At 38.6% G+C, this 26,665-nt stretch overlaps 1 protein-coding gene across 18 annotated transcripts in view; it reads right to left on the bottom strand.

Moving 5' to 3' along the window:
* The window catches only part of LOC310895664 (uncharacterized protein), a 287,632-nt gene that overhangs the window by 205,510 nt on the left and 55,457 nt on the right, over window positions 1–26,665 (bottom strand). For all 18 annotated transcript variants that reach the window (XR_014580836.1, XR_014580837.1, XR_014580838.1 and 15 more), the window contains exon 3: window positions 5,391–5,471. The gene's annotated coding sequence lies outside the window, so the exon portion shown is untranslated. The remainder of the gene's footprint in view (window positions 1–5,390; window positions 5,472–26,665) is intronic.

The following is a 26,665-nucleotide window of genomic DNA, read 5'->3' as shown; positions in this document are numbered from 1 at the left end:
AGGCCAAGATCAAGTCTGGAAAATTTCAGCTTGAGACATGAGCATTTCAGGAAGCTATAAGCAACTGGAATAATAAAAGAATAATTGAAACACTGTAGGAATTTTAACTATAGCTCTTGCTATGCTAACCAAGTATTATTTAATGTATTTCAGCAACATACAGAAACGCTTTTTGGCTGAGAACGCTTCTTGGTCTGTGCTCTCGAGATCACTCTCAGCCTGTCTGAAGAAACAGAAGAAAAGGATACATGGTGTTGATCAGCGCCATATCAGATGGGGATCAGCACAGCTCCCTTGCTTTCAGTGGCACCAATGAGTCACAGAACACCAGGAAAAGGGAGTACAAACAAAATCCCCCAACTTGCAGTAGCTCATCGAGTTTATTATAGCATTGCTTCCTCCCCTTCACAAAACCACCCCATTGTCCAGCCTCTCCGCAAGCCAGCTAATTGAAATCTGGTTTGTTCTGATGCCTATTGCGAGGGCATACAGAACCAAAGAGAAGTATTTCTCCAATTTAAAAGAAGTTGGTGTTCAAATCATAGGTTCAAGGTTTTGGTTCCCACCCACCCAGCACAATCCCTTCAATTCTTTGCCCCTACTTCTTGAAGGAGGGCCATGAATCAAATGAAGCCTAATCAAAGCTTTCTGCATCTCACCCCAGAAGAGATTTTGTAATTGTCACCAGATTAAAACCACCTATTTTTTCCTTTGTTGCACCAGAGGAACACAGGATGGAGAGAGGCATCCTGTAATTGCCGAATCCCTGTTGGAAATTCTTCATGCCAACTCTAGGTCCTCTGCAGAAATTAAAAATATATATAAATATATTTTTGAAGTTGACTCCACTTCACAAGTATTTGCAAAGGGCAGGAGTGCCTAAATACACCAGGGTGCTCCAGAGGCATTGCCACTAGCATCTTCTAGTTCCTTCCACACACTATGATACTGTGAGCATTTCAGTCTGAAACTAGGTCACAAACTTCTCTATTGGAAAGCGTTTATAGCTGTTTGGACTGGATTATTCTGTTCAAGAGGTTATAATAATAAAGGAAGCTTGCAAGTGTGCTTTTTCCAAACTCTTGGTATGCCATTGCCAGTTTGAGAAACTGTCTCATTACTTATCCTTGTTTGGCTCCTCTACTCTCAATTTCTTGCTTGTTTTGAGCTCTTTTTGGACAAATATAAAACTTACTGTTTCACCTAATTAACATGAGGGAGAATATAGAAAAGTTGCTCATTTATTCCAGTTCCAGAATCAGTTTTACAAAAGGCAGTTAGAGTTTCAAGAGGAATTCAGATATTAGAGTCCTGCCAAAGTTTACAGTCTAGTTATATCCTGCTACAGATAAATAAATAAATAAATAAATGAAATGAAATGCTTTGTTGTTTTTTTTTTTTTCATTTTTATACATATCTCTGGCAAATACAATCCACTTCCATATATTCACATGTATCCAGATGATCTGTGGATAAATCTTATTCTCTTTAGTCTAATAAAATTGGCCAACTCACTTTCTCCACTTCCAAATATTCAAAGCAGTTTTCTTAGCCACTCCTTTTTACACAGGCAAGGACAGCAAAGAATTTACTTTTTTTCTTACCTTCCTGACTTTTTCTAAGACTTAAACCCGTGAGCAAACACTTCACCCATGCTTCCAGTCTTGCAAGGCTTGTTATTTGAAGTTCCTGCTCTTTGCTCTGCACTAAACAGATTGTCTTCTTGTACCACAGATGGGATTCACATACAAACTTATGCCCATTTTCTGGGGATTTGAGGAATAAGAGGAATAAGGTGCCCAGTAGTTTTGTCTAAGTAGGAGAGGTGGCTTAGCAGTCTTTTATGTGCTGAGCCATCATGTTTCCATAAGCCATCAGAACAAAGACAGTGGAGTTATCTTCAACTGAAAAAGCATTAAATACTATGCTGCACTCAACTTGCTTTGCATCTCATAAGGATTCAACCCTGGATAGTAAGGTGACCCTTTATAAGAGCTGAATCATTTTCTGCCCCAAATATAGGCAGAAAAGGAAAAATGAGGGCAGAGGGGATGAAAATACATGTACAATGTTAAGTTGGCTCTGTGATCTGGATCAGATAGCAAGTCCAAGTTCTCCACTGTTTGGAAGAAAACCAAAAATTGAGAGCAAAAATAAACCCAACTTTTACCCAGCTGCATTAATTATATCTCCAAAACATTCTCTGCCAACAAGGAGAATTAGTATAATTAAATTACTCTCCTTAAACTAACTCTGAAGTTTTAGCTAAGAGTTGTTATTTTGGTTCTGTTTGCTTTTGTAGAATTTTAAAAGCCCATACTTTTGAAACTCTAGTACCCTGTATTCTATACTTAACACATTCACAGTATCGCACTTTACCTTTTCCAAAGAGGCTCAACTTCAGCACACCAACAGCTTTTTCAAGTTTGACAAGTCTACTGTATAAGTCAATATTATATATATTGCACAGTATATTTTTGTGACACACCATCTAACCAAGTCAGGTAAGTTTATGCAATATCCACAGTTCCTTCCATAGCCTTGATGCAATAGTTGCAATACACATAGCCAAGTCCTCAACACAATGATTTTGCAGCAAAGGCACTATTGCGTAATTCCTTTTTTCTTTTCAACCCATCTAAATCTCTGTGAAGTTGAAAGCAGTATTTAAAAAAAAAATAAAAATAACAAGAGAAAAGAATGTTCAATTCTGACTAACGGTCCTGTGTTTTAATGTGTTGATGGGAGGCTCAACCCACAGAATGCATGTCCACAGTGATATTTGAACTTTGGTAATTTCTTCCATACAATCCTGAATTCTGTCAGGAAAAAAATGACCAGGATGACTGCCTCACAGAACAGGAGACTTGAGCACCTTCTTGGCTTTCTGGAACCCAAAGAGGAGCAGAACATAATGGCCACACAACCTCCAAATTATTCATTTCCATGACAAAAAAAAAAAAAAAGTATTAATTAAAAGCATGGAAAGTGTGCTCAAAAAGAAAAGTGAGACAGGTCTGAGCAGCTGCTTCAGACCTACATATTTTGAAGGCACTAGCAATCAGAAATCAGAACCACAGAAGCTGTTCGGTTTCATTTTACTTCAGGTAGATTTTATTTAGCCCAGCTATTTAAGAAGATACTTTATTTAAAGCTTAGCAGCCATCCTCCTTTCCCACCATCCCACTAGAGCAAAAAGGGTATTGTGCAACTTGTGAATATCCTGGCACATCGTCATAGTCCCCAGATTAAGTGACAGAAGGTACAAAGCAAACAGCACGGTGCTCTCTCTCACTCCATGGCATTCAGTTGGGGAATTCTGAATTGCATGAAATTGCAGAGCCCATAAATTCATCCAGGTTCAAAACATAGTCCCAAAAATTCACAAAAGGGGAAAAGTACACCCAAGGCTACTCAACACAGAGACCACCAATGACTCAGAGGGTCCATCCTCTGCAGATCACTAGAGGATGAGATGTGAAGCAACCATATGCTGGGCTTGCTCCACTCTCCTCCCCAGGCATTAGCTTCCAGTCACTCTATGGAACAGGTGTCTGCTATGTCTTCCTAAGACATACGTCTTACGTCTCCTCTAGACGTAACCTGGACCCTTGATCTAACTGATACTAATATTTTAAAGCGTTTGCTCTGTTCATGGTTTTATAACCCCCAAATTGCAGAACAAAGTACACTCCAAGGTGACCCATTTGCATATTTTGTGCTCTTATCTTTAGACATGTCTTTAACTCTGTGTCTACATTATGTACACATCTGGCTCCCACCTGAACACAGTGCAGTCTTTGCCATGTTTGTCTTCACAATACACTTACAAAGGAAGAAAAAAGAGGACAATTGGAGCACAGAGATAAAGCCCAAGCATGTACTAATACACCACTAACATATAAGCCCAAGTCTTTTACTTGAGCTGAAAAGTACATTGCCAGTAAACTTCAGCTCTGAGCACCAGCTGCCCAGCAGCTCTGCCTTACCAGCACAAGGCCCACATGTGCACAGAAAGCTCAATGTACCCATGGGTATATGTGTTGTTCTAGACTACTTTTTTGTGCAGCATGCTACTACTTTCTTTATCAGAAATGCAAGCACATAGGTGTTTAGGTGCTTAACTCCCACTGATGTGGGGACTAAGGAATTCATCCATGGTTTCCCAGGAAGCTGGAGACAGAGCAAGAATTGAGTCAAAACCAACCTTCGCATGCCTTTGGGTAGTCTTGAAAGAGCTTGGGTTAACTGCCAAAGCTATCAACAACTTAACTGTATCCTGGATTGGCACAATCTCAAAGAATACGTTACAAAACCACTCAAGAAATTCTGAAATTGCCTTTATATTCAGGCTTACAATTGTACCTGCTAAAGTGAAATGAAATTCAAAAGTAAATGAAGGAAATACTTTTATACAGTGGCAAGGGTAAAGACTAATAGCAGCCAGCATATTTGTTCCCACAATTCTAATCAATTACAGAGGATAATTACGTATTACTGATAATCTTAGTTTATCAACATCAGATAACTCTTGTACATGACAAGACTGAGAAAAAGTTTGCAGCTCTGTGCTAAGAAACGGCATTGGCACATGTTATCTTTTTACTGTATTTACATAACATTCTTGGGAGTTTTAATGGAAACATATCTTTTATAGAAGCGGATTTATTTAGAAAAACTAATTTTATGAAATCTCTGTATCTTTTGCCGGAACACAGGCAGAAGCAGCTGAAATCCACATCATATTATTTGTGACTGCTACAGATCTATGTGCAAAAGTTGAGTGACCAAACCTGGATCACAAGACGCAGAAGAACTTAATTTGCTGGAGAGCCAGCATCCCCCCAGTGGGATAGGCTGGAATTCACTACAAATACACAGAAAAGTGTTTTGTTTTCCTCCTCATGCAGATATTTTTAGCAAAGTATGAGCAGTCTAACTGGTAAAAAGTTTAGTAAGGGGTCAACTTCACAAACATTTTTTAGCAGAGCCAAGTGTGGTTTGAGAGAACTAAAGCCTTCTGGAATAGATGTTCCAATCTGGTCTAACTTAAAGTAGATGGAACTAATTCCTGGACGAACAGGTGGGTTGATGGACGAAGTGATAGACCATACCTTAAAATAATATTTTGATCATTAAAACCCAATTTAACATGTAACGTCATCTGTTGTCAGAGTTACCAAACCTTGGAGAAAAACCAAAAACCTGTTCACAATGATTTACAGAGAGACATGTTTAAATATTCATGTAGACAAGTGCTTATTTACCTTTTATATTCAGTGAATTCTGATGCTGTAATGTTGAAGACTGCTGCTATTGAAACTTAACCAAAACAATGTGAGGGAAGTTAATGAACAACCATACCAAATGACATATATCTGATTTCTTACCTGAAGTGTGTTCATCAATCATCACTGCCATGCCAGGAAAATGCTTCAGCAACCGCATAACAAGAAAGATCTGGCAAATTCCTAAATGTTTAAAAAGAAATATAAGCATGTTACATGATATAGAAGTCACCGATTCCACAGCAAGTACAGTAATACTTCAGAGTTCAGTCTCATGCTGCACTTATAAGGATTTTTTTTGTTCAAATGATTCTTCTTCTAATCTAACTTTTTATTTAGAACAAACAAAATTGTGGTGCACTTGTCTGAGGCAGAACTAAAACCACATGAAATGTAATTATCAACAAGACTAATTATAGCTGGAAAATCAACATGATTTTTAAAGATGGCTATATCAAAAGAGAAGCATGTATCCCTAGTTGTTTCAATGATTTGGCAACTGCACTGTATCCACATACTCACTTGTTGATACTAATTCGCACTGTATAACAGAGAGGTTTTTCAGTTCTCACAGGAAAAGAAATAGTTTTCAAATTGTGGTTATATTTTACAGAAATAATGACTTATGCTAAATGTGAAACATATGTCTTTTCTTAAAATTTTCCCTTTATTTTTAATTTGAGTTGGAAAGCTTTATTTTTCCACAACTTTTAGGTATACAGAATACTTTAAAATTCTGGACACAGCATTCTTCAGACTTGCAGTGTGAATTCATAACCACAATAAAAGTATGATAAAACACATAACTAATCTCTGCAAAGTCTTCTCTTTCTAAATCAAACACTACATTGGAAAAAAAAAATGCAATGTTAATGTTGCATGCATTTGCTTGAGTAACAGAGAGCAAATATGCAATAAGCTATCTAGCAAATTAACCTTTCAAGTTTCCAGGTTGCTACCATATCACCATAAAATTCATTGGCAAAACGTGCTTTCTAGGACACAAGAAAAGTGATTGTTCATAATGGTATGGTTATGGTTCTCATTTTATGAAGAACACAAAATTTCATTCTAAATGACACATACATTACATGCATATTTTCTCCATATACAATTACCTTAATCTAAGGTGCAAAGTGCAATCTCTCAGTTGGTCCTACCCAATTTTTAGCAATCTGTAACCCATGAAAGAACATTCTCTGTTCTGCCACTTCAAAACAGTTACATCCCATGTATATCTCAGTTGCCTACTCCAGTAAATAAGGCTAGCAAAGCATCACCTGAGATATGGTTCCAACAGTATTTTAGTATATTTAACTTATTATTAAGCAAAGTTTAAAGAATCCACATGCAGACAGATACCTGTCTCACTTTCTACAGAATTTTAATGGCTTATCTGATACTAGCATCTGATACATGAATGCTTCCATAAAAATTAGAAGTTCCTCTGACTTATGGCAAGTAAAAGTAGATTTGCAATCATTTTCCTAATTCACATTTTACTACTAATTTTACATAGCTATCTTAAGGGTCTACAGAACCTCACCACCTACTGCACAGTAGGCTTAGAGTGCACTTCTGTGTTAAGAGCAGCATGGTCATAAAAATGCTATGGTCAATAAAACAGCAAGTTCAGGTGATATTCTTATTTCATAACTGACTCCTCATATATGTTCTGCTTAAAAAAAAAATAATAATAATAATCAGATCAAATTAGCCTTTAAAAAATAGTCAAGTAGAAGTCCCTCCAGTCATCTTACAGTAGCAGCAAAAGCCCATCTTGGCTAATGCTTTCCCTTCCTTTACTTCTCTGCAGTCTGCTCTGCCTCCAGTGAGGGTGCCCAAACATAATGGAGAGCAAGGACAGGACATTGAGTGGTTAACCAGGTGTAGCTTACGGAGAACAATGTGGTCTGTTGAGGCCTTCATGACTGATGAGAAGTGAAATAAAAGGACCAAGCTCACCTTTCCAAGCACAGATTGACTTAACAGGATTTTTTAGCTACAGAAAATAGAACATATTTTAATTGCTAGTGTAAGTTAGTTTTATCCAGAATGCAACTTATAAGCTTGGTGTGTAGTCATGCTAATAAGTGGCTTTTCCAAGAAAAAAAATATATATATATCCTGAATTGCAATTCCCTGTCCACATTTAAATCCTGTTAGCATGAACTAGCCAACAAAACAATAAAAGACCTGTATACATCACAAAGTAGAACTGACAGTTTTACCTCCTGAAGAGGTTTTGGTCTAAAATTTTCACCTTGCAACATACTAAGTTTTTGGAAATCTGGTCAGACTAAAATGAAACCAACACACTCAGGAATAGCACACAGACTCTTCCCAGAAAATGTGCTTCTAAGACTAATGTCTCTTCCAACATAGTCTCTGCAATTTCCACAAATCAACCTCCTTCACTAAGGGCACTGAAGAATGTAGGAAAAAATAGAGGACCGTACTAAAGCACAGCCTGCCTTCCTGAATGTACAGCCAGAAAAATCATACCATGCAATGTTCCTTTTTTTATGGAACATGCCCATTTCATCTGAATACACTTAGTTTCTACCTTTAGAAGATCATTGCCACTTGTGACTAATTAAAGCCACATTGGTTATTAAACAAAAGACCATCAGAAACATTTAATTCAGAGTGCTGGAGCAAGGGTATAACAAAAAACAAAAGGTCATATGGATTCCTGTGCAGATTGTGGCTCCTCAGCCATCTCTATGGACCGTTGGTGGTCTCTGCAGTTTCAGAATGTGGTCCACAACACAATCATGAGGAGGACAAATGAAAACCATATTCCCGTGCATGCAAGCAAGAAAACAGGAAAGAAATAAAAGGACCGGGTGAACATTCAAAGTTTAACATGATTCTCATTTGGTCACAAATGAAAACCATTATTGAAGCACAGCACAATATTGTCCATAGACTTTTCTGTACTTTGAAAAAAGGTATTAGGCTTTGATGAAACAAAGACTGAGGAATGCTTTTACATGTTATATTTCTTTACAAATATACACTAGACACAAACGAGTCTCAAAGGAGCAAAGTATTTGAAATAAAAATAAGGAACAGAAAAGTTCACAACAAAATCCAAATTGCTTCCTAGTTCGTGGTGCTGTGTGCTTAAGCAGCACCTCTATTCCTTACCACAGAGGATCCTGTTCATGTACCAACCTCTATTCCTTGGCTTCTGCACCAGAAGCTCCTGGCAGGCAACCTGGACAAGTGCCGTGGCATTTTCTAGCCAGGGATCCAACAGGACCAGAAACTTGCCAACCAAGAGTCACCTCTGCAGCTCAGATGGAGCAAGAACAAAGCTGACCTTGAGCTTTAACAACTAGAATTGGATGACTTCTGGCTGTTTGATTTCTTAAGCCAAACAATGCAGTAACATTAGTCAATTTTAATTACTTGCCTTCCTTCCCAAGGAAGTGGATACAAGTATTGTTTTGACTACTCAGGTAAGAGTGCTGCTTGAGACTGGCAGACCTAAAATGCTGGGAAAGACAAGAATGCTATAATCAAACCCCTTCTATCCCCTCTTCACAAAGCTGGAGACATTTGAGACAGGAGAGCTTCCAAGGATCATACTGTTGCCCTGAGTAGCAGCTCATCTCTTCACTCTGCCCAAGAAGCATGGGTGCATATCCCAGCCAACAACAACCAACAGAAAATACTCATGAGTGAGGTAACTCTCTAGCAGCCCCTCTACTCTCCATGGCTGGAGAGAGGTACAACTTTGAGAAGAGACTGTGAGGTCTAAGTAGACAGATGAAGAGTCACCATAGAAGTCCGCCATTTCTGCCAGGAATTGTTCATATTGGCTGCAAAAATATAATACACACTCTTCTGGAGACATGAGACATCATCTGGGTGTTGCTGGCTGTCAGGCTCAGTCCAGACATAGTTAGGTAACTACGACACCCCTTCTTCCATTGCACTGAGCAAAGTTTGGGGGCAGAAGATTGCCTGAAAAAATGAAACATATCAGGAAGCTCTCCAATTCATTCATAAACATAATCTTTACCACTGAAAGAAGTAGACTAGGATTTCCTTTTCAAGGATAATAAAAGATCATTTGTAGGCCAGAGACTAAAGTGCTACCATGAATTAGCTCAATCCCATCCTTTATTGCCATTCTAAATGAGCAATAAAAGCAGGAAGGGGGGTGAATAATTTGCTAACAATTTCAAAATAAAGCTTTATTCTTTTTTCCCTATGTATTCTCATACTTATTACAGTGAAATTAAAAAGTTTTCCTCCAAGTGAACTCTTGCTAATCTTTTTATTTAGGTTCAGTGCTACAGAATGTGACCCTGCAAGAACATTCATCTACAGTCACAGCTGGAGCTCCAGACTCCCTGACCTGAAGGAATTAATTTATTTGCAAAGCAAAAGCAACTGAAAGGCCAAAGGCTTATCTAAAACAAAATCTGAATTATACCATCTTATACAAAGAACAGGATGAAAACGAGACATATAATCAGACATCTCATCAAAAGCTGCTATAGAAATCATTACATTAGAGAAATATAATTTAGAAAAAGAAATCTAAAGTTCTGTGATACCACAAAACAAACTTCAGTTCTTAAAAAAGTAATAATAATTTTAATACCAGATTAAATACAACTCTAATGAACTGCCATCAAGAGAGCAGTCAGACTTAAGAATGCTCAGCTCCAGCCATCCAGCCTGACTCTGTAGTCTCATACTTTTGATAGTTACTTGCTCATTTGGAAGGTTTATCTAAAGCCAGTTCTAATATTACAAAATGAAAAGCTTGTTCTTGCTTCAGTTAATTTGCCAACTTCTTAGTCCCTTTTCTCCTGTTCAAGTAAATAATAAGAATGTGACGGGCAGTGGAAAGTCAGATTGTCTGTACATAATCCACCCGTTTGCAGCCAGCAGGACAGTGAGTATAGAAGGACATGAAAATTATTCGTGAGCAGACAGAACTTAAAGCATGAATGACAATGTCCACACGAATGGCAAAATCTGGATCTTCCACTTTTGACAGATTTCATGAAAAGATTTCCAAAACAATTTGTGAAGAGATAATATTCTGAATATTAAAAGATAAATAAAAATCCTAAAGCAGTGATTCAACACTTGTTACAACAATCCTTAGCTAAGTATTCACGAGATGCATCACATTGCTGTTTTGCAGACAATGCATTTAGAGATGTATTAACTTGATCACGTGTGTACATTCATCACCTTTTTAATAATCTGAAAGCTTGACCCATTAAACTAATCAGGAACTATTTGTACATCCACATTCAGAGCAATTTATTTTGTGCATATTAGGCTGAAATGTTTGCTTATGTTTTCTAAAAGCTGGGCATCCCTGACACTTGAGACCTCAATATCTTGATTTTTTCAAATCACTGCCTTCCTAATCAAGGAATAAAAGGGCATAAAAGCTTCATATAATGAAAATAATTTAGAAGCTTTTTTTTTTTTCAAGGAGAATCTAGGCACAGAAAAGCCAGAGTACTTTTGATTCTTACCCACATTTTAATTTAAGTGTTCAGTTTACTCACATTTTCAAAAAAAAAAGATTTGCATCACATTCTGTATGAGAAAATATTACAGCCATGCTGGAACTCTTACAAACATCCACCTGAAACAGCATAAGCAGTTCTTTACTGGAGTTGTTAAAGCAGTAGAAACAGAGTCAAAAAAAAAAAAAAAAAAAAAAAAAAAGATCTTTACTGTCAAAACAATGACAAAGAAATTTCAATTAATCTCATTTAGATGTAGCATTTTTATCCATCTAAAGTGAAAATATATTTAATTAAATCACACCACTGACAGAGCATTCTCCCTTTCCTATTTCACTACCCATTTATTTTATCCTACTAGTCCATTTAGCATAGCTGCCCTTAACACTGTGTTCCCAAAGAGAAACAACTTAAAAGAAGATTCAGGTCAAACTTCAGTAATTGAAATTACTCTATCACACTGGCACAGGGCATCCACTGAGGAATCCACATGCAGCAAGGAGCAAGCACTGTTTAGCCTGTGGAGGTTTCCCTGCTGCTATTTAGTTGGATGAGGAGGACAAGATTCCAGCAGGAAACACCAAAGGAAGAACACGGCCCCTTTGCCGCAGCGGTGAAGATGGGGCTGGAGCTGCTAAACCTACGCAGATCCTTCCTTCTGCTACCCAGTTCACTTACTTTGAAGTACTACTTGCTGAACAGCTTTTTCCTTAAAGACATATCAATACAAATTCATATTAAACATTTCTATGCATACAGCTATCAGCACCTGAGAAAGAATAGTGCAGTAATGGTGTTTTGATGTTTCTCCTCATTTAGTTTTTTCTTAAATAATGCCAATTCCCCAAAAGAAATAAAATCCCTGAGCTAGACCCATCAGGTTACATGGGTTAGAGAGGTCTGTGAAGATTAGCTATACCCACAGTGCTCCCAAGTAGGGTCTGACCAATGAAACTGGAACTTTATGCAGAAAGAATGACAGATCCCTAGAAGTAGCCTGGCTCACCTAGCCAGGGCCAGAAAATTCAGCCTATGCTTCTTTCCAAAGTACCAAAATTAAAACAGTCTTCAAATTAAAAACTGACGTAATACACTTCGAGAGAAAAAAAAAAAGTCACCATGAGCTATGATGGCAACTCCTATTTTTCCTTTTCTAATTTTGTACTTTTTATTATCACTATCCCTGGTGGCTTTCAGGAGGTCCCTACAAACTAGTTACTGTTATGAAGATGGCCTATTTTAATCAGTCCCTTGACAAGAACAGCTAATTATCTAACTTTTCTGTCTGAACTACCAGATGGCTTTAGTTCTATACTTAACTCGATTAGTTTTCAGTAAGTAATGGAATTTGCATATTAGAAGATGTCTGTGATGACACAGAACAGAAATAATACCAGTACCAATACCAGTATCTAAGGTACATGTAGCATACTTACTGCACTCTTCCACTAAAATATAAAATAGTCACTTAAAATGACAGGCATCTTCCACATTTTCTTTTCTTGTTGAACTCGCAAAGGCATGCCAGCTTTCCCTTTTGCTGGCAGGTTACCACCGTACTCACATTGCTTTCTCCCCCAAAGCTGCAGACATCCTAGTACATCTACCCATATGAGAAACCAGGACACACACCAGCGCTGCATGCCGTGGTCCTGCACAGCTCAGTGCTGAGCATCTGCATGCAACGTCCCAAGGGACCATACAAGTGCTCAAGCCTCATGGAGCAGTACTGCCAGAATGTCACGGATGGTGCGACTAGTGACTAGTGCTTGTGTGTGCTTGCAGGGACATCTATAGAAACAGGCAGATTTTGGCCAGTTGCAGAGGCTGGAATTTAGACAGGATTTAGCCAGCGGTGTGCCCCAATGGTCTGTACTGGTTCCAGGCCTGTTCAAATCATTCATCAGTGACCTAGATGAAAGGACAGAGCGCATCCTCAGCAAGTCTGCTGATGACACAAACCTGGGAGGAGTGGTTGATACACCAGAAGGTTGTGCAGCCATTCAGAGGGACCTGGACAGGTTGGAGAGCTCGGTGTAGAGGTGTAATTTTGTTTTATTTTTTACTGGGTTTTGTGGGTTTGTTTTTTTGTTTGTTTGTTTGCTGGGTGAGGTTTTTTGTTTTTTAAGGAGGATATAAAAACATAATGGCAAAACACATATGGCTGAAAATATTATTTTCAAGTTCCTAAAGAATACTATAAACAATGGAAGATGTCAAGAAATAATTTTCTTTTGTCTGCACATTTTTACATAATCACTCATTTTTTACTAACTTCTGTAAAAGGTTTTGCATATCTTTCTCGACTAAGAAAGAAAATATCTCCAAAACCAGAAAAACAGCTTTTAGTCATGTTAACACTAAGAATATATATACTTAATTAAATTATACAGGTAGCAACTGAGGAAGGGAGAATTACCATTTTAAAAACAATAATAATAAAATAAAATATTCTAATTCCTGAAAAAAAAAAAATTTACTTCAGTGAAGACCTCAGGACAACAGTATACCATATTACCATAGTTTATTCTATAGCAACCATCAACAGTTAAGCGTCTCTTGGTGCCACCATGGCACTGTAAGAAAGATTAAGTGTAAATAATCATCAGAGCTTTCTCTATTTTTCAGCAATAACTCTCAGGCAGGGCAGCAGGAGAAAAAGGCTGACTGAACACCTGATACTCAAGAAACAAAACTGAGTTTTGTTAGTGTAACAACCATGACAGCTTCCATTTGTAAGGCTTCTCATCTTTGAATGCATCGTAACAAGGATATTTGTTTAATAAATGGAACACCTGTAGACTGACAAACCTGGTAAAAATTCTCAGGTTTGGTTTTGGTTTCCAAAACTGCTTTGATCTTCTCATCCCACGGTGGAAATCAGGTTTCATTTTCTGCCACTCTGATCCAACTGAGGTCAGTACTTGGAACACGTATTCCAACAAAAACCCAAATCAAACAAAAGCCCCACTTTAATATATGCTTGAAGATATTTATGTAGGATTAAGACAAGCGAGCCTTCCCAAATGGAACTGTAATTTACATCAATAAAATTCTTAACGTTAATCCAACAAAGACCATACTATCTATTTTTAGTAATGCACAGAATTTTTGGAGCTGATTTTAGAGTCAATGCTGAGCATAAGAGGTCTTGGGAAGCTGACTTGAGTTGAACTTGTAAAGACAATCTCTAGTTATATTTCACAGAGACATAGATCCTCCTGAAATGGAAAACAACAATAACTACTGCCAAGAAAACTAAGTTTGCTTGAATTTTCCCATGTAGTGCTGTTTAATATTCAGCTAACCAGCTTGGGTTCTGACTGGCTTTTAACACAGCACTATCTGCTGCTACTCCTTAGTTTCAGTTTCATTAAATCAGTAGCAGAGTGACTACAAGTCATGATTTAAAATGACATTTCCTAGACTGGTCAAAGTCATTTGGCCAACCAACTGCACCCCAGTAAGATTTCAGCTGCCTTCCCTGTCACAACTGCCTAGGTAGCCTTGGGCAAGTCAGCTTTAGGCTATGTCCCACCCAAGTGCTCAACTACACAGCACCTTTGCACATTGTCTCCTCATCCAGAGGAGCCCCTAGCAACATCCCAACAATAGGAAAGGACAAGACCTAGGCTTTTCCACACATCCTTGTTTCTACAGGCCCAAGTGGAGCTTAAGATGCTCTTCTTAGGGATGAGCATACCCTCTAGAGCAAACTGGGATGTTGCTTGGATGCCCTGTAACTTCAGTTCCCCATTTACGTGAAAATCTCCTTCACCACAAAGGTGATGTAAAGTTCAATCCATTAATGAACATAAAGAACACAAGCAGTAATGGCTGTGTGGGCAAATATTGACAAAGGGTAACAGTTTCAAAGAAGTGACTAAAGTACACTGAGTCTTCCTGAATCATCCCCCTCTGTGGGATTTCTGCTCCACAGTGACTTAAAAAAAGTGTCCACTATCCCACAGAATCTCATTATACATGTATGTGTTGCCTATGACCATTCTACAATATGAATCACTTTCTGTGTTCAACTTTATTAACTGAAAGTCTCCTAAATGAAAAGCAGGAAAAAAAAAATCTTAAATACAGCTATAAAGCACACAGATAAGAGATATTTTTCTTGACCAAGATGACAGGATATTTCAAGAGAAACAGAAAATGCCACTAAGAGCATAGACAGATATAGAAGATACTGCATATTACTAATAACAGTAAACTTTTCCTTCCTTTCTTCATGAAAGGAGTCAGTTGATTGAATGGAACAAGTAGTCATTCTTACTTTTTTCATCCATCCTTTGTACACATCAGTGCATAATTCTTTAATTATCAGTAATCTGACACTGTATATAAAAAGACCCATGCTTCTGAAGTCACCTGTAACATTGCATTATAATTCTGATTTAAAGCCATATCTTAACATCATCTAATAAAATGAATAACATGGGTGATATACAACAAAATTACAAGCCCTGCATACACAGACCAGCCAGGGCAAGCCACAAGAGCGAGTTATCTTTAGTACTGGAAATGAACTGATGAGGTAATTCCTTCAAAAACTTATCAAAAAATATACAGCTTTAAATCCTAACTCACACTTCATCCCACATAGCAGCAGGAGGGGCTTACTAATTGGAATCTGTAGAACATATGGACTGGAATACATCCCATCATCCGGAACCTCAAATAATACATGTCAAGTTACTGAGCTTCAGTGCATTATTAACAATTTGCCTTCTGAATGCATCACTGTATTTTACATTTTACATTATAAAGTGTACACAGAAAAAAAAAAAGAAAGAAAAAAGAGAAAAAAAAAAGGAAGCTTTACTGAGGGCAATTAATGCAAACATCAAAGATGCAGTACAGAGAGAAATCCATGGTTATACTGGCTTTCCACTGAACCTAAACAAGGATGGTGGTTCTAAGATCCCATTTATATATAAAACAGACTCCGATTTTTTTTTTTCTGCCTTCCCATTTCCTGACTGCATCATTGTGTAAGGAAGCCTGTGAGCCTTTGAAGCCTCCACCCAAAACAAACATGAATCTTTATAACTCTTGCAATCTTCTGCTTTCTGGCCACCCAGCAAGAATCTAACTGGATCCCTTGTTTGAAGGCCACCACTGAACAGTACTACCAGGGGAAAAGAAAAAGAAGATGAAGTCCAAATGTAATAATTACATAATATTTTTAATGAGATATAACACTGTGTTAATCTAAACAATGTGTTAAGATCTTCATCAATCAACTTTGAAGAATGGGCAATATTCATCAGTTTAGCAGAGTGAAACCAAGAAAGCAGAAAGTCTTATTCAGTTGTTAGACAAAGACTCTAAAAGTGACACATCTCAGATAAATAGTCGGTAGTACCCTAATTTTTACACCTCTCTGAAAAGGATATTCCCTTGAGACACACCAACACGCGACTGACATGGCTGTTTCTCAGAACAAAGTGACATTACCCAGAGAGTGTTGTGTGCAGGGGCACAGCATCAAAACCCCAGAAAACACCAAAGAGTGGCTGCTTAAATTTTCCGGAATCCTAGAAACCTATTACTGCAAGCTCCTCTCATCCTGGTCACAATTTCTGATGCATATGGAACAGCACAGAAAAGTGCCATTGCACAAGCAACAATTCAGTGCCAGAAGGATGCTTCCATAACACCTTCCTACAGCCTCTCAGAGGGTCTTCATTCCAAATCAGGCATGGATTTAACAATACAGCTAAAAAGCTATTAGCTGCCCCCTAATCATGATCTAATAATGTGACCGACTCCAAATTATCTCATGTTCATGATATACAACTGCACAGCTCCCTTTTTTTCCCTCCATTCACACTTCTGTGAGCATTTTAATTTCTATTTTGCAAGGCAGCTTTCATTCTGAAAGATGCTAAAGTACACTATAGCTTATTTCTTAAAAAAAAAAATGCACATAAAGCTGGGTAATTCTTTTTACTACAAGTTGTGCAATGTTAGGGAATCCTGCACAGGCATTATAGGAAACAAAATTATATTTTCATGCTTTGTATTATTAAACACAACCTGTAACTTTTAAGTATCTCAGGAATTCTTGTATTTGATATTCTTCTAGTCATTTATTAACATTTACTTATCATCCCACAAGTGTATTTCAAAATTATTTTTAAAAGAACACTCAGACTACTACAATACATTATAATAGCAGTTTAATATACCAATTACAGTAATTAATTGCAGATGCAGATATTTTGAAGTAATGCTCATGCTAATATGTATTCTAATAAAAGAAAGAGGGAGAAATACTGATCAAGGCATATGGATGCATAGCAATTATATATTGACAGATTTGGCTTTTATTTACGCTCATGTGGAATTTGCAAAGCTTGTGTCTGTCATTACCTAAAAAAAAATTAAAAAAAAAAAAAAAAAGACTGCAAAAACACAGGATCGTAGGGTCTACCTATGGTGTTCCTCCCCAGCTCACAAATTTCCAGTGGAATTCAAGAAATGGAAAGATGAAGACAGATTACACTGTAAAGGTTATCTTAAGCTTCTCAGATTTATTTCATTTTTATTTTTTTTAAAGCATGTCCTGAGTGGAAGCACACTAGATTGAGGCCTTCCAAAAACATTTTCCCTTTCTTATGCCTTCTGATTGGACAGCATTTTTCTGGAAAAGGAATGAGTATGTTTTCACAAACACAGGCCATTGTAAGATACCATACCTCACTGAGTGATCAGAGATGGCACGGGGGTACTAGAACACTACCTGTTGTGTTTCCACACACACATACAACATCTAGCATTCTCATCAAATCAAAGATGACTGTAGGTTAAAGCTGCTGCTTATAGTTTCCTTCTTAGCAAATAGAAAGGGGAAAACTTTCCTACAGGAAACATCTTGAATACATGTTAACTGCTGAGAATTTAAGAAACATGCTCAGATGCCCAGTGTTATTAAAACCAGAAAACACAGAATGTGCACACAGTAAGGAAAGAAAGACCTACAGTTGTCTGCTTCTCCCAAAATCTGAGCTTTCTGAAATGCTTTACTGCTGCCATATCTTCCCTCACACAAAGAGTTCAAGTGAAAAGAATCACATTCTATTAATATATAGTCTCTGTAAGCTATACATCAACTTAACAATACAGATCATCTCAGTGAAGACATTTGATGGACTTCTTTCAAACCGAACCTTTTTTACTGCTACTGACTTGCATGGTGTTAGATACCAGCTACATGAGGTAGGGAAAAGGGTCTTGAACATGAAACCATGAGCAAGAAAGTCCTTATGTGAGGTTTAGGCTACTCGAAGGCATTCCTTCAATTACCAGTAATTGGAATTGAAAAATAATCTTCCTCCACTGAAAATTTTCTGTTATTGGGATATGTGTTTCAAATTCATCTAGAATAAATCATCCAATAAGTACAAAATAACTAAAATAACATTTATTGAAGCAATCTGGTTATGGTCAAACATTTGATATTTTTATATGCAGAAGATCAAAATCACTTTCAGAATAAAGCATTTTTTCAAAGGCACATGGTGCAAGCTCAGTCTATTGAAACTAATCACTGACAATTTTCATACATTCCTTCCCATGAAATCCAGTTCTGCATTCTCCATAGAAAGTACATCAACCTCTTAAATAAGCAACCCGTATACTCATGCTTCCAGCTGCTTTGGGGCAGATGAATACTGAAAATATTCCAAACCTGGAGGCTGGAACCAGCTGCTGTCTTTAAAAAAAGCATTTGTTTCATCCCAACATCCTTGTCGATATGGTAAATATAAATATTCTCACAATTTGGAAAAGTCTTTTCTCTTCCCAAGTCACAGAAAAAGAATTAACCTTTGATTTGCAGGAAAGGACTTTCTAGTCTTGGAGAAAGGAAAACTCATAATATACCAACAAAATTAATATGGATGAAATTTTCAGCTCAAGAAATATTAATAATAATTTTTAAAAGAATGGTGTGTCTTTGGTACTTCCAAAAAAAAAAAAAAAAGCTTCTTGAAATAGCAGTTGCCTGGAACTTCTTGGGTACGTAACATTGTGATATTGAAAGATAAAAATAATCACACATCCACAAAAAAGTGAACTTCTTTGTAACGTAAAACCTTCTGCTTTCTGTATCCCCATGAAGGATTTAGAGCAACATCCCATGTTTTTTGACTGCCAGAAATGCTGATTTCTATACCATAAGTTAGCTAACGGTCAATAGAAGTTCAGGGGTAATACGAGTAAGTATTAAACCAAAACTAATATACATAAATCATCATTTATTAAAGGAAGAAAAAAAAAAAAACCAGAGGCAAAGAAATAGTAATGGCTCCTCCTGAAAGCTACCAGGGGCCACTGCTCTGCGGCCTTGATGTCCTCGAGAATCCTACCTTCCACTCATGAGGAAGCAGCAGGAGCCTAGCACAGGCAGCGCTAGCTTACTTCGGGGTGGGGGAGGTGGGAATAATGCATTCAGTGTGGTTTTAGCTGCTCTTTGCATGTTTTGACCCCTGGAAAGAGGCCGAGCAGCAGCTCCCATAATGTGTCTGCTCCCCACAGACCTGAAGTGATCTATGGGATCATGGTTTGGGAATCTTCAGACCAGATCATTAGGAAAAGCCATTAATAACACAGTTAGAGACCCCAGTCAGCGATGGCGTACAGCTTTAAGCAAAAACATCCTTTTCAATTAAAGCTGTGTTTGTGCTCAAGTTAAACACTGACATTTCATAAATCTCGCATGAGATGGCCCTAAAGAAAACCACACACTAAATATTTAATTTAAACACCGCATGACTGGGTTGGGGGCCAGTCTCAGAGCCTCCCACTGCTGTTCCCCACTGGTAGCCAAGTCAGGGATCGGCAACCCAGGGCCCGCTGGCATGAGAAGGGCTGCAAGCTCAGCAGATGCTCCTGCCACCCCGCAGCACGGCCACGCGGCTGCCGCCAGCACCGGGCCACCCGCATGGGCTCAATCACTCCATGAGCGCCTCTGCCCACGTGCTGCTCTTCTCAGCGCAGCAAAGTGCTGCAAGCCTGGAGCCAGAGGGATTAGTAATGGGAACGGGGCAAAGAACTCACTGGACTGAGTCCATTTTGTGTTAACTATGAGGGCTTGGATTTCTTTCAGTAGCTGAAAGAGACAATAAACAACGAGTAAGAGGAAGTTTTCCCACACAGGCTTTACATCTCCAAGGGAAGAAAGGGGAGGGGGGGGAGGGGGATACACAAAGCTATTTCTGATGCATGCCGTGGGCCAAACTTCTAAACCCTCTTCAACCTTTTCACATTTGCAAATTCATGCACTTGATAGAATTGCTCTTACTGATTTCATGTATTGCTTTTATTGTGCTCTTCACTTAGTTAGGTAAGTCTACAGATTTGGCACAGAACAAGCTTCTTCATCAGGGAAATGTGCACTCAGACGTCTGAAAGCATGAACAATGATACTGAAAGCAGACATTGGAAAAAACTTGGCTTACTTTATGGTCACAATTTTACTAACAAGCCACTATGCCCAAGATGCGAGTCACACACTTCCGATTTCCAGTGGTGTCAATGTATTACTAAGCCTTGCCCTAAAATTGAGATGAAAAAATATGGGATATTTTCTTTTCCTGAATAATAATGCATTTATTTATCTTTTAAGTTACAGATAAACTTTGTCCATATGAGAAAGAGGGAGGTACTTATTAAGAAAGCACAAAAATCTTTTCACAGCACATCTCACTTCTACAGTACCATTTCTCTTCTCTCTCTCCTAGGAACAGCAAGAGCATTCCACTGTTTTCAAGCTACCAACTGTGAATACAAAGATCTAATGCAATTACTCTTGGGAGCACCTCTAATCCACAGGCCAAGCATCAGGCACACAGAGGTCTAGGCTAACTTGTTGCCTCTTAATACTGCAAACTGCCATTGAGCCTCAGAAGGAGTTCAGTCCTCCTGCAAAGTGAGTGGTTACAAAGAAGTTGGGAATGCAATCAACTTAATTGAATAACAGTTATATCTAAAGCGGTCGAGCGTGACCTCACCGATTTCCTTGGTGTCTCAAATTTTGATGTTCTAAGATCCTAAAACTCCTTCTTTTGTTTCTTTGGTTCTTTGCATTAAACTGGGACATAGACGGTAATTTTTGACAGTCAGCTCTTCTTTCTCATCTTTGCTTTTCACTAAGCTCATGGCTAGAATAGATTCAGCTCATGTGTATTTTTTACTGTTCACGAAAATAATCACAACACTGGTAGGAAAAAAACTTTCAGATATCTTTGGGCAATATTTAACAAATAAAGGGTAAAAGAAGCAACACATTGCAATGTCAAAAAAGGAAAAAGAATTTGCCACATGCTTGACCACTTTAGCCCAACAAAAAAAATAGATCAAGTGAAAAACATAAATGTTACTCAGCACTTCCATTCCAAGCTGGACTAAAAAAAAAAAAAAAACAGGTAAGGAAAGATTGCAGACTTACTTGGATGAATGAACACTTTGAACAGCATATTAAGAGGAAGTCTAGTTGCTACAAAGAAAGAAAAGATTAATTAGCAAAGATTACAAGGTCTCGAGGGTAAGAAAGAAGTGTTGAAACAAAAATAAATAAATAAATGGGGGGGACAGAAATGAATATGCCACGTGCATAAGTGGTGCAGCTTCTGGAATTTGATGCTGGCAGCCGACCTGCTCTGAAGCACTGGGACCCTGTCAGGATGGCTTCCTACTTCAGCTAGAGCTGTTACTCTAGGTGTACTCTACTCCAACTAATTAAATAGCAAGGGGAGGAAAGGGAAATGAGACTGATATGGCAGGCTGAAAAGTTTTACATGGTGCTAAGCAGCCAGCCAGGCTGAAACACTGTAAACGATACAGAACAACTACTTCAGAGTGGAGAGGAAAGGTCAGAGACAGCCGCGGCCTAGGCGTTTCTAGCATTACACAAGCGACTCGGGATGAGGTAGTCAACCTGAAAGCCTGAGCAGGTCACAGGCTCAGCACGGTGACTGCCCGTGTATTTCTGATGCTCGCAGCAGGCTCTGGTGCTCCTCTGAGCAAAACAGCCTTCTCTGTCTTCTCCCACACGCTTCCTGCCAAGCATGGGGCCCAGAGGAAGTTACTCAAGAAAGATTTTTCCATAAACATAAGTCATAATTTTTATTCTTCAGAGAGTACTATAAATCAGGAGGAATAAAACTGCACTAGTAGCCTCTTCGGAGCAATAGCTTCTTATACTCCCCTCTCTGGTTATAGTTGCAGTACCCATAAGTTTCATCTTCACACTTCACTATACATAACCAAAACTGAACAACTTTGTTAGACAAGTCCAGATTTAGCAACATGCTCATTTCATCCCCCACCTATCCATCCATCGCCATAAATATGTTACATAGAAAAATTCTGCTTTATGAAGCAACACATATATAAAGTTTTAAAGGCATGTGAGACTAAAGCCAGCAGTTAGGTAATAAACTTGCAGGTGAGAGGGCTTTTTTAAAACAAAAAAAAAGTTTTTAGTGGTGTTAATAAAACGCACAACAACAGGAAATTAGAATTACTGAAAATGAATTTGAAACAGTTTTGAACAATTCTTATTCAGTTGAGAATTTTGGCTAGAAAGAGTCCTTGTTACTAACCAAACGATTCTTGCAATCCTAATCCTTATCCAATAATACCTGACACAGCACTGAGCAGGTCTGCCTGCAAGCTGGTAGAAGTTAGCATGGAATACTCTTTTTGCCAAAAACTGAATATTTTTGCCAGCCCTGGTTTGGTTAGGTCAACAGGGCCCCAAAATAAAGAGTTTTATTTGCATATTCCCTATGTATGGCTACTTAAGCTTTTCAAGGATTAAAGTGGAAGCTGTAGATGAACTTTAAGACCTAATAAAAGAGGAGGAAGGCAATATCCTGATTCAAAAAAAAATTAAAAAAAAAATAAATGTATGCCTCATTTCTTTAATGCATCTCAATGCTTTTATGTGAATACAAAAGTGGAAATTAAGTCTAAATGGCACATTTTGCAGCAGCATCAGTTCCTTTGGAAATCATGGTGAGTATCCTCAGACAGAGTGCATTAGTGCAACACCAAATGGCAGGAGCTGACCACTGCATCAAGGCTTGTGGAGAAGCAAAATTAACTCAGCCTCCTCACCAAGGAAGAACTAGAAAAAAAGAAAAAAAAAAAAGCAATAGCCATTTTGCTATTGAAGCACAGCACAGCACAATGTTCTAGTAGCACCTTCAGATAAAAAAATGTCTCACGCCAGTGAGAAGGAATAGGAAGAAAGTCACCATTTCTCTGCCTAATTTCCTATGAGCCAGCTAATGTCATCTTTACCTTAACCAAATAAATTTCAGCTACTTGATTTTGATCAATTTCAGACATACCCAGGCTGCAGGGAAAAAAAAAAAAAAAAAAGTTGCAAAATGAGCTGCTCTTGCGCTAAGAAACACAGGGTAGCTGGCATAGAGACCTAGACAACCTTGCCTCATAGAGACCTACTCTCTAGTGACCACCATTAGCAGGCTGAGAGATGTTGGTTTTAGCTGTTTTGGATTTTGCAACCTCAGAAAACAGTCAAGATTAGTGATAAGGCTGTAAGTTTGCCAGCAGATCAGTGCAATCACAGATATGACATTGGAGCAGACTTTTCCATACAGGGCATCAGTTCTGGACCCATCTTCCAGGCTGCATCAGAGCACATTTTTGTTAACCTCCCAAACACATTGCAAAGCTGACATTGATTTCTATGTATTTCATTGGAAACTTGAGTGAAGGTTAATGGTTTGCTTTTATTGTTGTTTCCTTCTACAATTATTGATCTGGACATCCAGAATGATTTATCTAAATGTTTTCTTTTTGTTTTGTCATCTTCTTGTACCTCCTCTAAATGTCAGTGATGTATAGTTTCTCTACAAAATGATATTTTTAAAATGTAAGTTTTGCAGAAAAGGGTCCTGCAGAAATACAGACAGAAGAACTACTACAGAAATTCTACTTTTAGAGTGTTTTTTTTTCTTTTTTTTTTCAGTATTAGAGTTAGCTGCTGTGATGGCAAGCATCTATTTGTAGTCCTTTTCTGCTCTCCCCCCTATTTTACTGCATCATCATAACTAAAAACTGGAAAAAGAGTATATGAGACCTGCACTTATCCACCAGTAGTAGAATTTAGTCATGAAACCTGCATAAAATTCAACAGGGAAGTAGATTAAAAATTTCCATAGTCTCAAGCCTATGCATTTAAGTTACCAAACTAGGACTAAAATAAGAAATGATGAAAAACAGTCGCATCTAAATAATCCTCAGATATTTCCACCAGGCTGACAAATATTTGCTGTTTCTATAAATCTTCTCTCAGCACCTGTCAGGAGTACAGCCAGCAACATGGGGGAATAAATACATCAGTATGCAAAGATTTCCCATAAATCCAGTCAATTTGGGAGCAAGCTAATTCCTCTCTTCAAGCAAGACAGAAATTTTCTAAAAATCTTAATCTCCCACGTGCTGATGCAGCACTGCAGAGCTCTGATCACCTTGCACTTCCCTCATCTGCCAGCCCTGAGTTTGGGGAGGGCACAGCCAGGGAGCAAGGGCAGGAGCAAGGCTCCAGCAGTAGTAACAGCAGTAACACACAGCACAGACTGAAGGCTAACATTGAAAGACAACAGGCACATTGCAGTGGGAGAAGAAAAGGAAGAAACATCAAATCAGAGCAGCCACGCATTTACTGAGGAATCAGTATGTTTTGGCTTTCTCCTCTTACCTTTCCTTTTAAAGTGCTTTTTCCTAGGTTGCATCTTTCACCATATTTTTGTTTACTCCATTATTTACTTTATTCTGCTGGTATTTTCGGTTTTACGAAACTCATGCTGTTTAAAGATATTTCCTCAGCTGAGCCCAGCCATGTCAAAACTCACTCACGTGGAGGACCTGAACTGCTGTTTTAGAGCAAGCCATATTCAACACAAGTCATTAAAGCAGACAGAGATAAAGCCCTATTGATGTTTACAACCATGTGACATTCATGTTAGTGTGTCTCCTGCAGCTCTAAAGCCTTACACCATTTGTGCCTGCAAGCAGAGATCTACTTAACTGGAGGAGAAAAATCTTCCAAGTACCCAGGTCTTCACATAACAGTTGTAAAAAAAAAATCTGAAGGTTGCAAGATTTTTCTGCTTCTCCCAACACTGTGAAGGAGAAGCAGTATTTCCTTAGCTAGATTATACATGCTCCTTTTCTTCCCTTAATCTGCACTCCAAGTCTCAGAGATACCCTTCTCTGGTGGGGAAGCCTAATGCAGGCATCAACAACATCCCACCATGAAAATTAATGAAGAATGGTGGCAGTGGGCAGCAACAGCAAAAAAAGTTGCCTGTTCTTGCTAATCCAGAATTTGTGAGCTGCTGCAGGGAAAAAAATATATATATATATCCAATTATTGTAGCCTTAGCATAGTCATTTATTGTTACAGATTAAGCCTGTACAAGAAAGTGAGTGTGCTACAAGTCGGTTTTCAGCCCTGACCACTTACATATTTGCATCCTTCTGTCACACTTCCTCATTTCGCTGCTGTCCCATTACAAACGGCCATTGTGTCTGTGCAGTATCTGCGGAGCCGAACTCATGCTCTTATCAAAGAAAAGATTTCAAAGGGAAGGGCAGTTTAATTGTTAGTTATTCATCTCTGTGACGGGGAAGAGCCTACACTCAAATTCTCCTCCTCCACTACAAGGTTTCCTTGAATCCTTTGCGCAAGTCTCTTAAGCCAAAGGACTCAAGAAACATGTCAGAAACCCCCAGATGGGCTTGTGCACCTCATACAGTGCTCCAAGTGGGGATCAGATACAGCGCTGCCTGCTGCTGGGGGAAGAAAGGCCTCGTCTCTCTTCCTCCTTCCCCCAAACCCTCAGCCCTATTCCCCAGCTCTTCCTTGGCTCCCTGCTGCAGGCTCTCCCTGCCCTGACACTACCGCTGTGCTGCTCTGCAACACAACCACCCACTAACCAGGAGAAACACCGAGCTATTTCTCCTGGGTTGCTTTTCTGCAAATTTATCCCAGCAACACAGCTGGAAGAAGGCCTGGTGAGTGCCAGCCAAAGGTAAACTTGAAGAGCACGTGTCTGGGAGGAGGAGCGGGGAGAAATGGAAACTCCTTGTCAGCAGCAAGCTGTAAAACTGTTCACCACATGCTGGTGAGCCATGCCTGGAGTTTCAGAGAAAACACAACAGCAACCCAAAACCTTTTTATTAGAAACAACACCAACAGAAATTAAAAAAAAAAAAAAAAAAGGAGGGAGTGGGGAGGAGGAAGAAAAGAAAATCCGCCCCCCAAGGGAGAAGGGCTAGGTATGTCCTGTGGGCCACCTACGGTTCATAGACACTGCATGAGCTCAGCCTCACACTTCTCCCCTGCCTGAGGGATAGCAGGCCCACAAACACATACCAGAATGGCATTTTTTGATACTGTGCCATTTTGCAGAATAGCTCCCAGGATTAACTGGGCCAGATTAAAACATTCTGGTTTATGAGGTCAGGACAGTCTCTGAGAAGAAGACAGTGCAGCTTCCACTCTGCTTATAGTTTTTAATCCAGTGATGGTTAAATGTAAAAATACAGAAATTAACCTGAGAGATGGGACCAAAGCCTGCAGGATAAGTAGTTTTTCACTACACATCTGAAATAAATGTAAAGCTGGCATCCTAGCAGCTTGACATCTACTTCAAAATCACCTACCATGACAGCCAACCCACGTTTGAGAGGTTACAAGTCTCATATGAAATCCTCCCATTATTTTGGGCCACAGGAAATTTTAAAAGTTAAAGTTGAAGCCACACAGTAGTGTGATATTACTCACTGTGTTTCTTGTTCCACCCAGTTGCC

Source organism: Anser anser (assembly GCF_964211835.1).
Source record: "Anser anser genome assembly, chromosome: 2".
Classification (NCBI taxonomy): Eukaryota; Metazoa; Chordata; class Aves; order Anseriformes; family Anatidae; genus Anser; species Anser anser.
This window is presented reverse-complemented; position numbering and strand designations above follow the sequence as displayed.